The sequence below is a fragment of the Felis catus genome, chromosome C1 (genome assembly GCF_018350175.1).
Source record: "Felis catus isolate Fca126 chromosome C1, F.catus_Fca126_mat1.0, whole genome shotgun sequence".
NCBI lineage: Eukaryota > Metazoa > Chordata > Mammalia > Carnivora > Felidae > Felis > Felis catus.
Genome location: NC_058375.1, coordinates 218,270,742 through 218,287,294, shown reverse-complemented (window position 1 = coordinate 218,287,294; position 16,553 = coordinate 218,270,742). Strand labels below are relative to the sequence as shown.

Sequence of the window (16,553 nt, the reverse complement as noted above, 5' to 3'; positions counted from 1 at the left end):
TATGGAACTGGAGAAATGGTCAATAAAATTACCCAAACTGAGGGACAGAAATAAAAAAATATGGAAAAAACGGGTCCCAAGGTCAGGTCGCCACAGTGGTCAGCTGATTTTTAACAAAAGCACAAAGATAATTCAATGGAGACAGGAAAGTCTTTTTTTAGTAACTGGGGCTGGAACCCCTGGATATCTAGAGGCAAAATAAAGCTTGACTCTTGCCTCACAATACACTCAATAATCAAATCCTAGTAGATTTCCAACCTAACCTTAAAAGCCAAATCTATAAACATTTTAGGAGAAAAATGGAAGAGTGTGCCTTTGAGACCTTGGGGTAGGCAAACATTTCTTAGGTGGTATACAAAAGGCACTGATCATCGAATACAAGATTGATAGGTGGGATTTCATCAAAAATTAAATATTTCTGCTTATTTAAAAATTCAATTAGGAAAATGAAGAACATGGGCCAATCTGGGAGAAAATGTCCACAATCCACAGATGTGACAGAGTACTTCTATCTAGAACATATAAAGATTTCCTGCAAATCAGTAAGAAAGATATAAGTGGGTCCTTTAAATAATGGGGAAGAATTGTAGGAGACTGTACGGAGGTTTCTCAAACAACTAAAAATAGAACTACTCTATGCACTACTAGGCATTTACCCAAAGAATACAAAAACACTCATTCGAAAGCTACATGCACCCCTATGTTTATTGCAGCATTATTTACAACAGCCCAACTATGGAAAGAGCCTAAATGTCCACTGACTGATGAATGGATAAAGAAGTGGGGGCAGTTGGGTGGCTCAGTCGGATGAGCGTCTGACCTTGGCTCAGGTCATGATCTTGTGGTCCGTGAGTTCGAGCCCCGCATCGGTCTCTGTGCTGACAGCTCAGAGCCTGGAGCCTGCTTGGGATTCTGTGACTCCCTCTCTCTCTGCCCCTCCCCTGCTTGTGCTCTCTCTCTCTCTCTCCCCCTCTCAAATAAATAAATAAGCAAACAAATTTCTTGTCTAGTCCTACGCTAGTGTTTAAAAAAAAAAGAAGTGGTATATATACACAATGGAATATTACTCGGTGATCGAAAAGAACGAAATCTTGCCTTTTGCAACAACATGGATGGAGCTGGAGAGTATTATGCAAAGTGAATTAAGTCAGTCGGGAGAAAGGTAAATACCGCGTGATCTCATTCCTGAGTGGAATTTCAGAAACAAGACAAACGAGCGAGGAAAAAAGGAGAGAGAGAGGGGCAAACCAAGAAGCAGACTCTTAACTATAGAGAATAAATGGAGTACACTTTCGTGACGAAAAAAAGAAAATAAAATGATTTTAAACAACAAATAATGGGCAAGAGATTTGTAGATTGGCACAGACCCCTCCTTTAAGAACACGTACAAATGACCAAAACCAGCGAGGGAGGTGCTCAGCTTCCTTATCTCCAAGGACATGCAAAATAAAGCCAAGTAATATACCACTTTGCACACACTGGAAGGTCCACAGTGGAAAGGTCTAGCAAGTGTGCGTGTGGGTGAGGATGTTGAGTCCAGGGAAGTCTCGGACGCTGTCGGTGGGAGTGTAGAGTTCTACAGCCACTTTGGAGCGCTGTTCTTAGAAACATAGCCTGCCTGCCCTGTGATGCGGTCGTCACTCTCAGTGTTCGCCCAAGGGAGGTGGAAACGTGTCCACAAAAAGATGTGTACCAGAATATTCCTAACAGTCAAGAGCTGAAAACCAACCCAGTGCCCGTCGGCAGGTGAATGGATAAGCCCGTCGAGGTTCCAGAGGTGACACCACTCAGCAGTGAAAAGTAACAAACCACATAGGCAGTAACGTGGATGAGTCGCCAACACATTACGTTGAGTGAAAGAAGCCAGACTGGTCCCATTTCTGTGAAACATTGAAATGGTCCCATTTCAATGGGAAAACTTTGACTGGTCCCATTTCTGTGAAATTCTAGAACAGCAACACTGAGCTGTGGGGATAGAAGTGAGAACAGTGACTGCTATCTGAGGCGGGGGATGGATTGACTACCAAGCGTCCCAAGGGGACCTTTTGGGGGAGATGGCCATGTCATGTACCTCCAGTGAGGTGGTTGCTACAAAGGGTGACCACCCCCCGCCAACCCTGTCTAGGTCACCTGGGAGGAGGGGCTTCCTGAGATGTCTGACTTTCAGTTTTAAAACAGGGATAGTCCCGGAAAAACTGAAACCAGATGGTCACCCCCCCACCCCCGCCACGACATGCACGTATACATTTGTCATCCAATTTTTGCATGCACGTGGAAACACATCTACGCTTAAAATCCGTGCATCTTATTATGTGTAAGTTATACTTTAATCTGAAAAAAGAGTGTCTTAAAAGGGAAAACCACAAACCAATGAACACAGAAGCTGGCAACAGAAGAGAGCGTTTGCCCTTTAGACATCAGGTCAAACTCAGTTTTAGTGCAATGACTTTGAAGGGACCACAACTTAAGGAGCTGCCCAGCACATCATCCATACGCATCACTTCCTCCAGGACACGGGGATGCTGGATGAACAAAGGGACCGTTGGTGTTCCCGCCGAGGTGACACCGTCCCGGGGAGAGTTTAGGAGCTTGGGTAGTCCCACCTGTTTCCTTCCTACCGTTAGTTTTCCTGCAGAAGGACCACTGGGAACATCAGGATGCCAAGAAAAGCAGGTGTTTCGCCCACAGTGTCGGCTGGCTTGTTTCACCTGCCGTGAAATGAATCTTGGAGCTCCCTCCACAACCCCGCCACCCCACAACCGATTAGCCAATCAATCCCTGTTAGCGTGTGCACACCCAGGCAGAGCCGGGGTGTTCCGGGCTGTGTTTGGATTTGCCGTCGTCGTCCGTTTGGCGCGACTGTCCGGGCGATCTTAGGTGCGGGCTGGTTCCTGCGCAGTCTGGTGGGCCGTCCGTGCCCGCACATCTGGGGAGGCGTTTTGAGGGCGGAGTCACCGTGCCCCTCCACTACGTCCGTGTTCCAGTTAGCTCATGCAGCCTTTCCCCTCCAAGGATCACTGTATTCCTGAGCAAAACACCGTCCTTATCGATCACTCACCCCCGAGCCTCCAGAAGCGGAAATTGAGCACAGCTGTTTCAGATCTTTTTCATTATTACTAGAAGATGACTGCCATATTTTTGGCAGTGGCTTTAAAAGCACTCCGTGTCCTCAGTTGGCCAATTTTTAAACCGTACAAACATCTCACCAAGTTTAGGTGATGCTGAGTAATGCTCTGAGGACTTTCTCCGGGGGGGAGGGGGGGGAAGTCAGTGGAAATTTCTGCACTTGAAGATGACAGTGACCAATCGAGAACACTCTGGAGGAGTCTTGCTCTGCCTGGTCCCGCTCTCAGCTGTAACAGCGCTCAGGGCTCCGGGCCAAGGCGAGGCCTCCCCGTCAGCACCCGATCTATTTTAGGAACATGAGAGAAAAATAGTTTGCCACTGACTCATTTGCATCCTGTGCTCAAGGTGAATTCTTTACATCCATTTCCCCAAAGAACAGCCGATAAAATTCGGCTTTGTTTCGAGCAGAACAAAGATGATACGGTTTTCTTCCTAGGAAACATTTTCCTGACTCCTAATAAAATGCGATCCACAGCGCGAGACAGGGGCCTCGGAACAATGATCGCCGAAGTGGCCAGCCCTGCAGACTGTCTGGGGGAGTCCAGGGCCCAAGACGCAGGTGCAGCAGAGAACCTACTGTGTGCACGGGAGAGAAGAGAAACGAGTGAGACCCAGTCCCTGTCCTCAGTGCCTCTCAAGGAGTTGAGGCATGAGTCGAGTACGTCGCCACCCTGCTCCAACGCAGCTTCTCACTGGACCATCAGGAAGGGACTCCTGCTTTGTGGATGGGTGTGATTTACTCCCACGGGAAGAAGCTGAAGCCGAGGAAGACCCAGGCGGGGAAGCTGTGCGTGGCTGCCTTGCTGTGACCCGGGCCTCACGGCCCCGATTTCCCTGCCCTAAGTAAGGACAAGAGCGTCAGGCTGTGAAGGGTAGCAACTTCTGCCATCCCCCAAATGCCTCTTTGGCATGAGGGTTATTCTGAGCCGATTATTTTAAGAAACAGTAGACACAGGAGAAGCGCAGAAAACAGGGTAGCAGTTGCTCCTTTGTAAGAGAAATTTGCATGTACACAGGACAGCTCTGGGTGTGGGGGTGGCTCCCTCTCTACCAGAAAGAGAAGAGACTCTAAACCACAAGAAACTCTGATCAGGGGACAAGGCGCCACTCAAATCTGCACAAGCTTATCCTGGTTTACTGTGCTTTTCCTGGTAACCTCCCCGTAACTGGACCCCCCGCGCCTTTCTGCCTTTTGTCTCTAGCTGAAGATGGCATTTCAGCCGGTGGCTTGAGCCGCTCTTTTCTGGGTGTCTCCCGTGGATGTGTCTTAATCAACTTCCGTTTGTATTTCTGTTGTTATTCTGTCTTGTATTGCAGGGCTCTCAGCCAAGGAATGCAGAAGGGTAGAGGGAAAATTCTTGTTTCTCCCCCACAACCATTTCTGTCCTCTCCGGAAACACCAGGCCTGTCACTCTGAGAAGGGGACTCGGGATCCTGGCTCAGCACCAGACCTTAGCTACTGACCAAGGCCCCTGGCTGCCCTGATGGGGCAGAAATGAGACACAGCTCCCAAGAGGAAGGAGGGGCCCTGGTCTTGGGGAGGAGAGGAGGGGTGAGAAGGGCAGGGACTGGGCCGAGGGACCGGCCAGAGCTGATCCCAGGAAGGAGGACCACCCTCCAGAACAGGCCCAGAGCCATGTCAGTGCCCGAGAGAGGCGAGCGAAAAAGAGACAACTGAGACCACACATCCGCAGGTAAGCTGGTGTGAACCCCCGTGGGTGTGTCTGTGCACACGCGTGTGCAAGCAGGATACATCAATAACTTTCTGCTTCCCAGTCTTGGGCAAGAGCTTGCTTTTGCCTTTCTGGGTGGTCGATGAGTGCATTGTGGGGGAAACCATCAGCAGGCCAGGACTCAAATTATTTCAGTTCCTGAAGGACACGTGTCTTTCATTCATTCACTCACATGGCCGTTTAACTCTGCTAGGTCTTTTTCTTTTTTTTTTCCTATTTACCCACCATGCACCTGTTCACTGACCAGTTCAATAACTATGTTCTGAAGGTCGTCCAGGAATGAGGCAGAGGGGTGGCCTCCTTTGGTGGAGTCCTAAGGGAAGCAAAGCCTTTCCCGGCATCCTTGAAGACCATCTTTGTCACTGTGGATGGTGGTGCCTCCTGTGGTTATTGGGGCTTTCACAGTTACCAGTCCTGGTGTAATTACAGAGCCTCCCGCTGTGGAATCTTACCCCAGCCTCTGTTTCCAGTTCTGCCCCCTGGGATGGGGCCTTCTGCATCCTGCCGTGTTCTGGGCAGGATAACCATCTACTCGGGCCGCGGTCCTTAGGAGAAGACTTCTTCACAGCAAACCTGGAGAGGAAGAAAGGCCTGGAAGGGGATCAGGTACCTGCCTTCCCTTGCCTGGCTTCCAAACAGCGTTTCTTCCAGCGCATCCTGCGCTTCTGGCCCGGGGGGGGGGGTGGGGGGGTGGGGGAGGTGGGCACTGAGTGCTCTGGGCGACTCTGACTGCCTTTCATGCTCTCAGGGGCTCACCATCTACTGTTATGGCAACATTCCTTGTATTGCTGTTGCGAGTGATGGAATTTATATTATGATTTACTTCTGCGAAGTTTCCTTTGGCCTTTTCAATCCACAGTAGGCTCCTCGAGGGCATTTCTGTGTGGCTGCAGGGCTCTCTGGCACAGTTCCGGGGGGCACGGGAAGGCTTTTGATAAATACTTAGTGAAGGACAAGTTTGCAGATCTCTTGTGCAAAAGAAATGACGTGCTCACTCCATTCTGTGTTGGTCAGACTGCTCTTGGGGGTTTGGTCTCGTTCTGGGAGTGAATTCATGTGGGCCATCGACAGAGTGTCCAGAAGGGCAAGTGGGGGAGGGGGCTTGGTGATGCGAAGAAGCTGAGTGGCGTGGCTGCTGGGAGGGCAGCAGGCATGGGTGCAGGGCGCTCGTGCAGCACGAGCAAGGACGTTTTTAGCGCTGGGGCCTAAGGGGCACAAGGAGCCTCAGGGAGGGATACATGTCCAGGAGCACCCCAAGGAGGCGCTGGCACCAGGTCGGGTGGGTTCCTCCAACATGGGCTTCCTTACCACTAGTCCCAGGGCACATAATAGGCAGTTCACAAAAAATGCACTTAGGGTCCAGTAACTTTGGGAAATGCGGGTCGAAGTAAAGGTGAACGGGGAGGGGGGTGGTGCACAGCTCCCCCAGGGGACTCCTCGGGCAAATGGGATGGTTCACCGACTTCCCAAGAAGGGATTGCAGGGAGCGGTCCTTCCAAACGCGGCTGGCCATGCAACGCTGGTCCTAGGATCATATCACACGGGTCTAGAATTCACGGAGCCCGCTTTCGGAGCTAACAGAGCCCAGGGTCTGTTGGACAAGACGTGGGTCAAGGGCCCTGCCTGCCCGGCAAGGCTGCCGCAGAGTGACTCAGCCCCCACGCCGGGTGCCCCACCTGGAGCTTTCTGTGGCTGTCTTAGTCCCTTCGGGCTGCTATAGCAGAGCAGCACCTTCACTTCCCACGGGTCTGGAAGCTATGGAGTCCAAGATCAAGGTGCTGGCGGATTCCGTGTCTGGTGGAGGCCTGCTTCCCGGTTCAGGGACTTGCTGTGTCCTCAGTGGTGCAAGGGGCGGGGGAGTCTCTCCGGGGTTTCTTTTACGAAGGCACTAATCCTATTCGCCAAGACTCACCCTCGCCCTCGTGCCTAATCTGCCCCCAAAGGCCTGCTTCTGAATGCCATCAGATGGTGGGGGTGGGGAGGGATGGGGGCGCGGGGTTTCAACCCGTGGAATTTGCAGGGACGCACGAGCCGCTTCCAGAACAGCCACGGGTGTCTTTCCTATCTGGGATCAGAATGCATTTTAGGTACATTTGCCCTGAGAAGTTGAAACAATATAAAACCAGACTGGTTGTCATGTTTTGGAGTTTGTAGGCCGTGCACCGCATGAGTAATAATAATTACGTGATAATCATTCGAGTAACAGCCATCGCCCTGAGGACTGTCTGTCCTGCGCACAAGGAACCCCCTTTTGCTCAGACGTTTGTTCACGTTCCCCACACCCCATCTGCCTCCCCTAGCGTCCCCCACCGTCGATGGCTCATGGGGATGGGAGTTTGGGGAGTTTGCGGGGTGATTGGCAGCTGGGCAGGGCTGGTCTCTCGTCCATCCCAGATCTGAGGGCTGCTGTGAGCACAGAGGGGCAGAGATGTGGATTCCAAGCCCCCTGCTCTGGGCTTTGATGAGCAACCTCAGTAGATGTCTAATAAAATCCCTTCTATTCCTGGTAGCTTCAGTTAACTTCGTAACTTGCAGCCAAAAGAATGTTTTCAAAATACATTGGAGACAGTGGGGAACATCGGTCCCCTGCCCCTCCCTGGCTTCTGGTGGAATCCTTGGCGTCCTCTGGCTTCTAGAAGCGTTTCCTCCATCTCGGCCTAACTTTCCCTTTTTGTAAGGACACCTGTTGTACTGGGCTAGGTCCCACTGTGATGACCTCACTTTAACCCGATTACCGCTCTTTGGCCTCTATGTCCAAATGAGGTCTCATGCGGAGGTACTGGGCATGAGCTTCAGCGTATGAATTCTGGGAGAGACGCAGTCCAACTCGTAACACTGTGGGCGTCATAAATCTTCACGAGAAGCTCGGCCAACATGCTTTTGGGGAGGTCTGTCTCTGCGAAAAGCGAACTGGGCGTTTGTTCAGGCCCAGTCCTTCGGGGGTTCCTGAACCAAGAGGAGGTCTTTGGACGCTAAGTGTTAGTACTAGGTTGACGAGCATCCCCCAAAATTTGTGTCCTAGGAGAACCAGGGGTTGCCAGGAACCACCAGAAACTAGGAGAGAAGCATGGGACAGATTCCCTCTCAGAGCTTCTGGAAGGAACCAGTCTTATGGACACCTTGATTTCCGGGCCTCCAGGATTGTGGGGCAACACATTTCTCTTGTTTTAAGCCCCCAGTCCATGGTGATTTGTTACATCAGCCCCAGGAAACTAGTGCAGAGCTGAACCCAACGAGGGGTCTCTGAGAGGATAATCACCCGACACGGAACAGTGGACCGAGCCCAAGTGCTTCAGAGCTTGGCCCCGCGTGGCTGCACGGATCATGCTGGGAGGCACCCCCATCTCTCCTGGGCCCCAGCTGACAGGGGCACGGAATTTACCCCACAGAGATGACGGTTGTAACACGAGCACACACTCACTATGTCACTTGTTAGTTCCACGTGACTAACTAGGATGATCATGTTCTCTTGTGGGCACTTGGCCACAAGAGCAGAGACCAAGAAAGTGGACAGAAAGAAGGAAGAGAAGGACAGCGGTGGGACTCTAGAGGGGCGGCAGATTATAATTTGGTCCCTGGAGGTGCAGCAAGTCCTGAATCACTTCAGCCCAGCCCCCACGAGACCTACTGCCAGGATCCCCCCACCACTGAAATCCCTGTCAGTCCTTACGGCCAAAGAGCTGACAACATGGCGGCCTTGTGCCCACTGCTGGGCAGGGACTGGGGACCCTGCAGCCGGAGAAGGAGGGGCTAAGCTGGTGCTATAGAGTCTCAAGAGCGATGGCCACACCAGCGCCAGACAGGGGCCCCGATCTGGACGTCGCCTCCCCAGCCAGCAGCTGGTCCAGGGTTCCTCACCTCCCAGCAACTCCCTCCTGCTGCTTTGCTGATAGGACAGGTTTGGGGGGAGCACCCAGAGGAATGGGCTCTCACCTCTCACCCCTGCAGCTGGAACCTCCAGCACTACTCTCTGTAGAGGGCCCGCCTGGCCGCTGCCTTGCCCTCCCTGACGGAGAGAAGAAAGTGCCGGTCAACCAGCACAGAGGGAGGGTCAGGCCATGGCCTTGGCATCTGACAGATGTGAGTTCGGAGACTGCTCTGTCCTTTGCAGGTTGTGGGACCCGCAGTAGGTCATTGATTTCTCTGAGCCTCGGTTCCTACATCTGTAAAAGACGAATAAAGCTGGGTCCAGAGCACGGGAGGTTGTGAGCAGTGAAGGGCTGGGAATGTGCAAGACCCAGCACAGAGCCTGGCGTGGGATGAAGAAGCGGGGGTGACTTGGCCCTTGAAGGAAGGGACCTGTTCTGCATGAGATCGTGTTGATACGACTTCCCTCTGAGGGCCTCCCCACGTGCTCAGGGCAGGGCAACTAGAACTTACAGGTCTGAAGAGTCAAAGAATGCAGTTCAGGCTGCCAAGAATGGCTAGAAAATAAGGGGGGAAATCTTAGTGTACTGAGAGTCTTTGTCATGAAAGGGTGTTGGGTTTTGTAAATGCTTTTTCTTCATCTACCGACTCGACCCTGTGATTTTTCTGTTTCAGCCTCTAAATGTAATGGATCACATTAACTGATTTTTGAATGTTAAACTAGCCTTGCATACGCAGGTTAAATCCCACTTGGTCGTCATGAATAATTCTTTTTATACATTGTTGAATTTGATTTGACAATATTTGTTGAGGACTTTTGTATCTGTTCATGAGAGATACTGATCTCTAGTTTTCTTTTTTTTTTAATGTTTATTTATTTTTGAGAGAGAGAGAGAGAGAGCGGAGGAGGGCAGAGAGAGACGGAGACACAGAATGCAAAGCAGACTCCAGGCTCTGAGCTGTCAGTGCAGAGCCTGATGCAGGGCTCGAACTCATGAACCGCGAGATCATGACCCAAGCCGAAGTTGGACGCTTAACCAACTGAACCACCCTCTGTAGTTTCCTTTTCTTGTAATGTCTTTGTCTGGTTTTGGTATTAAGGTAATGCTGGCCTCATAGAATGAGTTAAGAAGTATTCCCTCTACTTCTGTCCTCTGGAGGAGATTGTAGAGAACTGGTTTGATCTCTTCTCTCAATGTTTGGTAGAATTCACCAGTGAACGCATCCAGACCCGGGGCTTTCTGTTTTGGAAGGTTATTAATTACTGATTCAATTTCTTTGAAATTTCTTTGAAGAAATCAGATGATTTCTTCTTGCGTGAGTTTTGGAGGATTGTGTCTTTCCAGGAACTGGTCCGTGTCATCCAGGTTATCACGTTGTGGGTATGGAGTTGCTCACAGTATTCCTTCATTATCCTTTTATTGTCCATGAGCCTGTAGTGATGTCCTCTTTAATTTCCAGTATTAATAATTTGTTTCCTCCCTCTTTTTTTTTTTTTCTTAGCCTGGCTAGTGGCTTATTAATTTATTGATCTTCTCAAAGAACCGGTTTTTGGTTTCTTTGATTTTCTCTGTTGATTTCCTGTTTTCAGTTACATTGACATCTCCTCTAATTCTTATTCTTTCTTTTCTTCTGCTTACTTTGGATTTAACTTGTTCTTCTTTTTCTAGTTTCCCAGGGTGGAGGCTTGGATGATTGATTTTAGATCTTTCTTCTTTTCTACTACGTGCGTTCACTGCTATCTATTTCCCTCTGAGTGCTGCTTTTGCTGCATCTAGCAAATTTCGATAAGTTGTATTTTCATTTTCATTTAGTTCAAAACATTTTAAAGTTTCCTGTTAGATTTCTTCTTTGCCTCCTGCGTTATTTGGAAGTATGTTGTTGAATCTCCATGTATTTGGGGATTTTCCAGTTATCTTTCTATTACTGATTTCTAGGTTAATTTTGTTGAACTGAGAGCAGACACTGTATGATTTCTATTCTTTTAGGTTTGTGAAAGTGTGTTTGATGACTCAGGACGTGGTCTATCTTGGTGAGTGTTCCACGGGAGCTTGAGGAGAATATGTATTCTGCTGTTGTTGGGGAGAGGGATGAAATCTTAAAGAGAAGGGGGCCACAGAGGAGAGAGCCCCCAAATACTGCATCTTGATTGTCCTGAAATCCTTAGCTGATGTCTCAATGGTGCACACACACAGGTAAGACTGCAAGAAGCTTGGTGGCAAGTGTCACCTGTAGGGTGTGAAGAGCTGACAGGGCCTCAGCTCCTGCCCACTGTAGGGGAGACAGAGTGTGGAGTTCATGTTCTGCCACATAGAAGAGCTTGGTAGATGCCTTAGGCTTTCCATTGAGACCCCAGAAGGGCCTCAGTTTAGGAGCCAAGGCTATGTGCCAGGACTAATATTCACCCTAGGATCCATGGCAAATCAAAATAGGTCCCACCCCAACCAGGTGTGAAGCGAAATTCCCACAGGTTCGTGGTGATCCACCAATAATTGAACTGGCTGCTGAAAACAGGTCAACACTCTTCAAGGGTAAAGGAAATGAGACCCATGGTTAAGAGAAAAACAAACAAAACAAAACAACCAATCAATAGAGACAGACCCACAAACAAACCAGATGTTGGAATTTGTGCACAAAAATTTAAAACACTCTGACAAATATGGTCAAGAATCCGTATGGAAAGAGAGATCATATAATAGGCAAAGAAGTGTGAATTTCAGAAGAGATTCAGAAATTATAAAAAAAAAAGTACCCAATGGAAATCAGATAACTTACAATTATAATATAATATATTTTTTTAAAATGTTTATTCATTTTTGAGAGACAGAGCATGAGCAGGGGAGGAGCAGAGAGAGAGGGAGACACAGAATCTGAAGCAGGCTCCAGGCTCTGAGATGTCAGCCCAGAGCCCGATGTGGGGCTCAAACTCAATGACCGCAAGATCATGACCTCAGCCGAAGTCAGACGCTAGACCGACTGGGCTCCCCAGGCGCCCCTATAATATAATATACTTAAGAAATCAGTAAAAGAGAGAGATGGAATACGACAAGTTCTTGATGCACTCCACAGAGATGGAAAAAAAGAACAAAGGAACAAAGAAGAGAGGGAACAAATGGAAAATGAACATCAAGATGGTAGACTGAAACAGAACCATATCATTAATTACATTAAAGGTAAATGGACCAGATACTCTAAATTAGAAGGCAGAGAGGAGAAAAATGTTAAGACTCAACTCTGTCTACTGTTTTCAGTACATGCACATGAAACATGAACATGCAGACAGGTTTGCCCACTTTGTTCTTGGGGGTCTGTACCCCCTTTACCTCTTCTCCAGCTCTATCCCTCTTCACTTGCACTCCCAAGTCAGCCCCATAAGGCTGGGAATCAGGCAGCCAGGAGAAAAAGTCCCGTGGAAGGCAGGGACTGGGGAGCAAGCAGAGAAAGCGAAGCCAGAATCCCTTTTAGAAGGTGTGTGGTGGGGGGGCGCCTGGCTGGCTCAGTCGGTTAAGCGTCCGACTTCAGCGTGGGTCATGATCTCGTGGTTCGTGAGTTCGAGCCCTGCGTCAGCCTCTGTGCTGACAGCTCAGAGCCTGGAGCCTGTTTCAGATTCTGTGTCATCCTCTCTCTCTGACCCCTCCCCCTGTTCATGCTCCGTCTCTCTCTGTCTCAAAAATTAACGTTAAGAAAAAAATTTAGAAGGTGTGTGGTGGGAAGGATGGGGAATGTGTTCATGCTAATGAGTTTTCCCCCATCATGGACTGTGCTCAGAACATTTATTTATAAGTGGTGTGCTTGAAAGTTAAAACATGTTATTCCACTGAGACAAGACATGAGGCATAGGTTCTTAAGCCAGCCTACAACAGTCGATGTTTGACAGGCAGATTGTTCTATGCTTTCATCAAGCATGCCAAGGAAATGGTAGCTCATGTTGGATTAAATTAAGCTGGGTTAGAGGAAGTGTCAACGTCATGATGCTTAATCTCTGGGAACATATGGAGTGTCTTCACGTATCCGGTCTTCTGTGTCTCTCATCAATTAATGTTTGGTAGCTTGATTCATTTTTATCTGGTTACTTTATTTTTTTTTATTTATTTTTTTTTTAATTTTTTTTTTCAACGTTTATTTATTTTTGGGACAGAGAGAGACAGAGCATGAACGGGGGAGGGGCAGAGAGAGAGGGAGACACAGAATCGGAAACAGGCTCCAGGCTCTGAGCCATTAGCCCAGAGCCTGACGCGGGGCTCGAACTCACAGACCGCGAGATCGTGACCTGGCTGAAGTCGGACGCCCAACCGACTGCGCCACCCAGGCGCCCCTCTGGTTACTTTCTAAAAGTCTATCCTTAATAATATTATAGCCGATGTCCTTTTGGATTTTCTAAGTATAAAATTATCCGTAAATAATGAATCCATCCTTCTTTCTTATGTTAATTATTTCTTTCTGTCTTGTTGTGTGTGTGTGTGTGTGTGTGTGTGTGTGGTGTCTTGGTTTTACTATCATAATGTGTGACCAAGGGAATTTAATGTCATGGAAAATAATAATAAAAGGAAAATTAATACAGGGGATACTTGTTCGGTCTTCTGTATTTAATTAAAATACTCCTACTGCTTTTCCATTAAGTGTGATGTTAGTTTTGACTTTAAAGGTAGGTCTTCCTGTCTTCAGAAATCCTTCCTTCTAATCAAGGAATTCTTCATATTAGGTTCATGGATGAACGGGTTTGATCCAGGAGTATCCTGAAATCGTGGGTACAGAATTTTCTCTAAACGCTTACATGCAAAGATTGGTTCAACCAACACTTACCTGGTGACTGTTATGTGCCAGGCTTGTTCTAGGCCCTGAAGTTACAACCGTGAACAGAGCGGTTAAAAAATCCCGCCCTTAGGAGTTTACAGTGTAGTCAGGGAGACAGCAATAGACAATAAGGAAAATATAAAACATGTGAGCCGCTGTGTCGTGGAGAAAAATACCACAAGGCCGAGGGGCAGGGAGTGCTTGGGTAGGTCGGTCAGAGAAAGAGTTGTGGGGAGGGGCTATGAGAGGAGGCCCTGTTGTGGGCTGAATTGTGTGGTCCCCTGAAAGATGTGCCCACGTCTTAACCTATGGTACACGTGACTGTGACACTATTTGGCAAAAGAGTTTTTGCAGATGTCATTGAGTTAGGGATCTGGAGATGAGGTCATCCTGGATGAAGCGGTGGGTCCTAAATCCAAGGCCAGTGTCTTCGTGAGAAAAGGAGACCCACAGAGGAGGCCTTGTGAGGACAAGGCAGGGACGGGCCTGATGCAGCCAAGGGACCCCGAGGGCTGCCAGCAGCCACCGCAAGTCAGGAGAAAGGCCGGGGACAGATCGTCCCTCAGAGGCTCTGGGAGGAAACACCTCTGCGAACTCCTTAATTTCGACTTCTAAGCTCCAGAACTATAAAAGAGTTAAGTCTGTGTTGTTTTAAGCCACCCAGTTTATGGTCATTTGTTACAACGGCCACAGGAAGCAAACACGGCCTGAAGTGTGTCCGTCTGGGAGGAGAAATTTCCAGGTGGAAGGAACAGCAGCGCTAAAGGCCCTGGGAGCGTTTAGCCAGTGGAGAGCAGTAGAATGAGGGGAGGGGTCACGGACTAGGGAGGGGGACGGCGTCTGTCGCTACCCAACTGCTCCCCGTCAGAAGGCCCTTCGTCTTCTTGCCGTTGGGCGAGTTTCTGGTCCCTCTTCGGTGAGCCTGGTGTTACCTCCCTGAACGGTCTATCTTGACCCTTCCCCTTCCGTCTGGCCGGGGGAGCCTGCCTCTTCTGCTCGCACCCACTGCTCTGTTAGCACCTTGTCCGAACCTGGGGAGGCCGCCTCTCACCGGGCAGGCCCCTGTCCCGGCCTGTGGGGTCCTGGGTGCCTCGGGCCGGACTTTGCTTCTTTGCTCCGCTCTGCTCGGCCCAGCCTGGAAGTGAGCCAAGCACCGAACTGATTGCTGAGCTGAGGAATTTCACTCGGTGTTCAGAAATCCCTGCCGGAATTTTCCATTGAGATAAGCAAGGGTGAAGGTTTGGAGGCAAGGCAGACGGCCGTTTCTGCTTATCTCAGAGGACTTAGGAGATAAGAACATTCTGGAAGACCCGTACCTCAGCCATCTAGCACAGTGGGTCTGATCCTTAACTACAGGAAGCCCAAGAAGGAAGGGGACGCACCTCTTCCCCACAAACCCCCACAGCGGGGTCACTGGGCGCATCTCCTGGAAAGATGTGGTAACAGTCTGGGCCACACCGGTGGCCTCTACACAAGGATTGGGGGCGGGGTGGGGGGTGCTGGGCAGGTCATTGGCAGTGTCTGCGACGAGCCCTGATAACTGCTTCCAAAATCTCAGAGATGTTTCTGTGGCGGTGGGTCAGGCGTTCGCCACGTGACCCCAGGAAGGCAAACTGGTGGGACGTTACAGAAGGCTGGTTTGGATGCGAAAGAACCCACATGCAGGGGCTGCCTCGGGACGCAGAAAATCCCCGGTCACTGCAGATGGCCGAGCAGAGTCTGAAGAATCGGTTGGCGGGGGTGTTACAGACGGTCTTCAGACACTAGCTGGGGGCTCAGACCAGATAATCTCCAGGGGCCCTTCCGGCTTCCAGATTCTATGATTTTGTATTTCTTTCCAAAGGGGAACACAGTGAGACCTTGGATTGCAAATTACCTGTTCTGTAAGACTTCCGCAGGACGGGCAAACGTTTCTAATAAGTTTTAACCTGATAAACGGGTGGTCTTGCGACCCGAGCAGTACGTGATGCCGAACGTCACATGATCACCCCTGAGCCAATGGTTCTTGAAATTCGCTTTGGATGACAAGTGTGTTTCTGGAACGAATTATGCTCGCAAACCAAGGATTTACTGTATACGCCTGCGAATGTGGATGCTTGTACGTACGTATGGCCCGATTCCGCGGCATGGCAAAGATTCCCTCTGCTGATGCGCGTGCAGGAAAGTTGATAAAATGCCAAGAGAGAGAGCTCACAAGTTATACAGCTCCATCAAGATGATATTAACGGTGTCACAGAAATGAATGACTTTGCCGTTTTTGCCTGATTTCCCACAGTCCGCCAGCAGTGTGCTAATGGGTAGATTTACTCTGGGTCAGCTGGGCAAGGTGTGCCCCCCTGTGTGGGCTTTAGCTCAGACACTGGGGTAGGCAGGATTCTAGACTACCGGCCCATGGTGTCCACACCCCATATAATCCTTTCCCCCTGAGGATGCCCAGGGCTGTCGATAGGATGGATGTCCCTCCTGAGTTAGGTGATGTTACGTGGCAAAGACGAAGGGTTTTTTGCAGATGTAATTAAGGTCCCTTATCAGTTGACTTTGCGTTAACGGAAAGGAAGATGTGCCTGGTGGGCCTCACCTAATCAGGCGAACCCTTTAAAAGAGGGTCTGGAAGTCAGAGAGACTCTCCTGCTGCCCTGGCAAAAGCAAGCTGGCATGTGTGACAGGGCCTGGGAGTGGGGCCACATGACCAGGGCCAGCAGGTGGACCGTAAGAGCTGAGACGGGTCCTGGCTGACCGCCAGCAGGAACATGGGGCCTCAGTCCCGCAAAGCAAGGAGCTGAGTTCTGCCCACAACTGGCTCCGAAAGGACCTCCGGCTCCAGAAAGCCTGCGGCTGAGCCGACACCGTGACTGCAGCCTGGGAGACCCTCAGCAGAGGACCCAGTCGGCTGTGCACACACCCCGGACCCGCGGAACCCGAGAAATGATAAACATGCTGGTGGCCGTCGGTCACAGAGCCTGGGACGAAGACACGCGCCCTGAGCCGGCCACTTGGGGCCCTCAGTAACAGAACCTCCGGGCAGCTGGATAG

General features: G+C 49.9%; 1 protein-coding gene across 2 annotated transcripts in view; it reads left to right on the top strand.

The window, feature by feature from the left end:
• The first annotated feature begins 3,501 nt into the window (after nt 1-3,501).
• Nucleotides 3,502-16,553, top strand: part of RAB17 (RAB17, member RAS oncogene family) — a 31,034-nt gene continuing 17,982 nt past the window's right edge. The window contains exons 1-2 of one of the 2 annotated variants that reach the window (XM_006935712.5): nt 3,502-4,820; nt 5,330-5,465. The gene's annotated coding sequence lies outside the window, so the exon portion shown is untranslated. Of the gene's footprint in view, nt 4,821-5,312; nt 5,466-16,553 lie in introns of those variants that run through there. The other variant, XM_023259863.2, reaches the window with a different exon arrangement.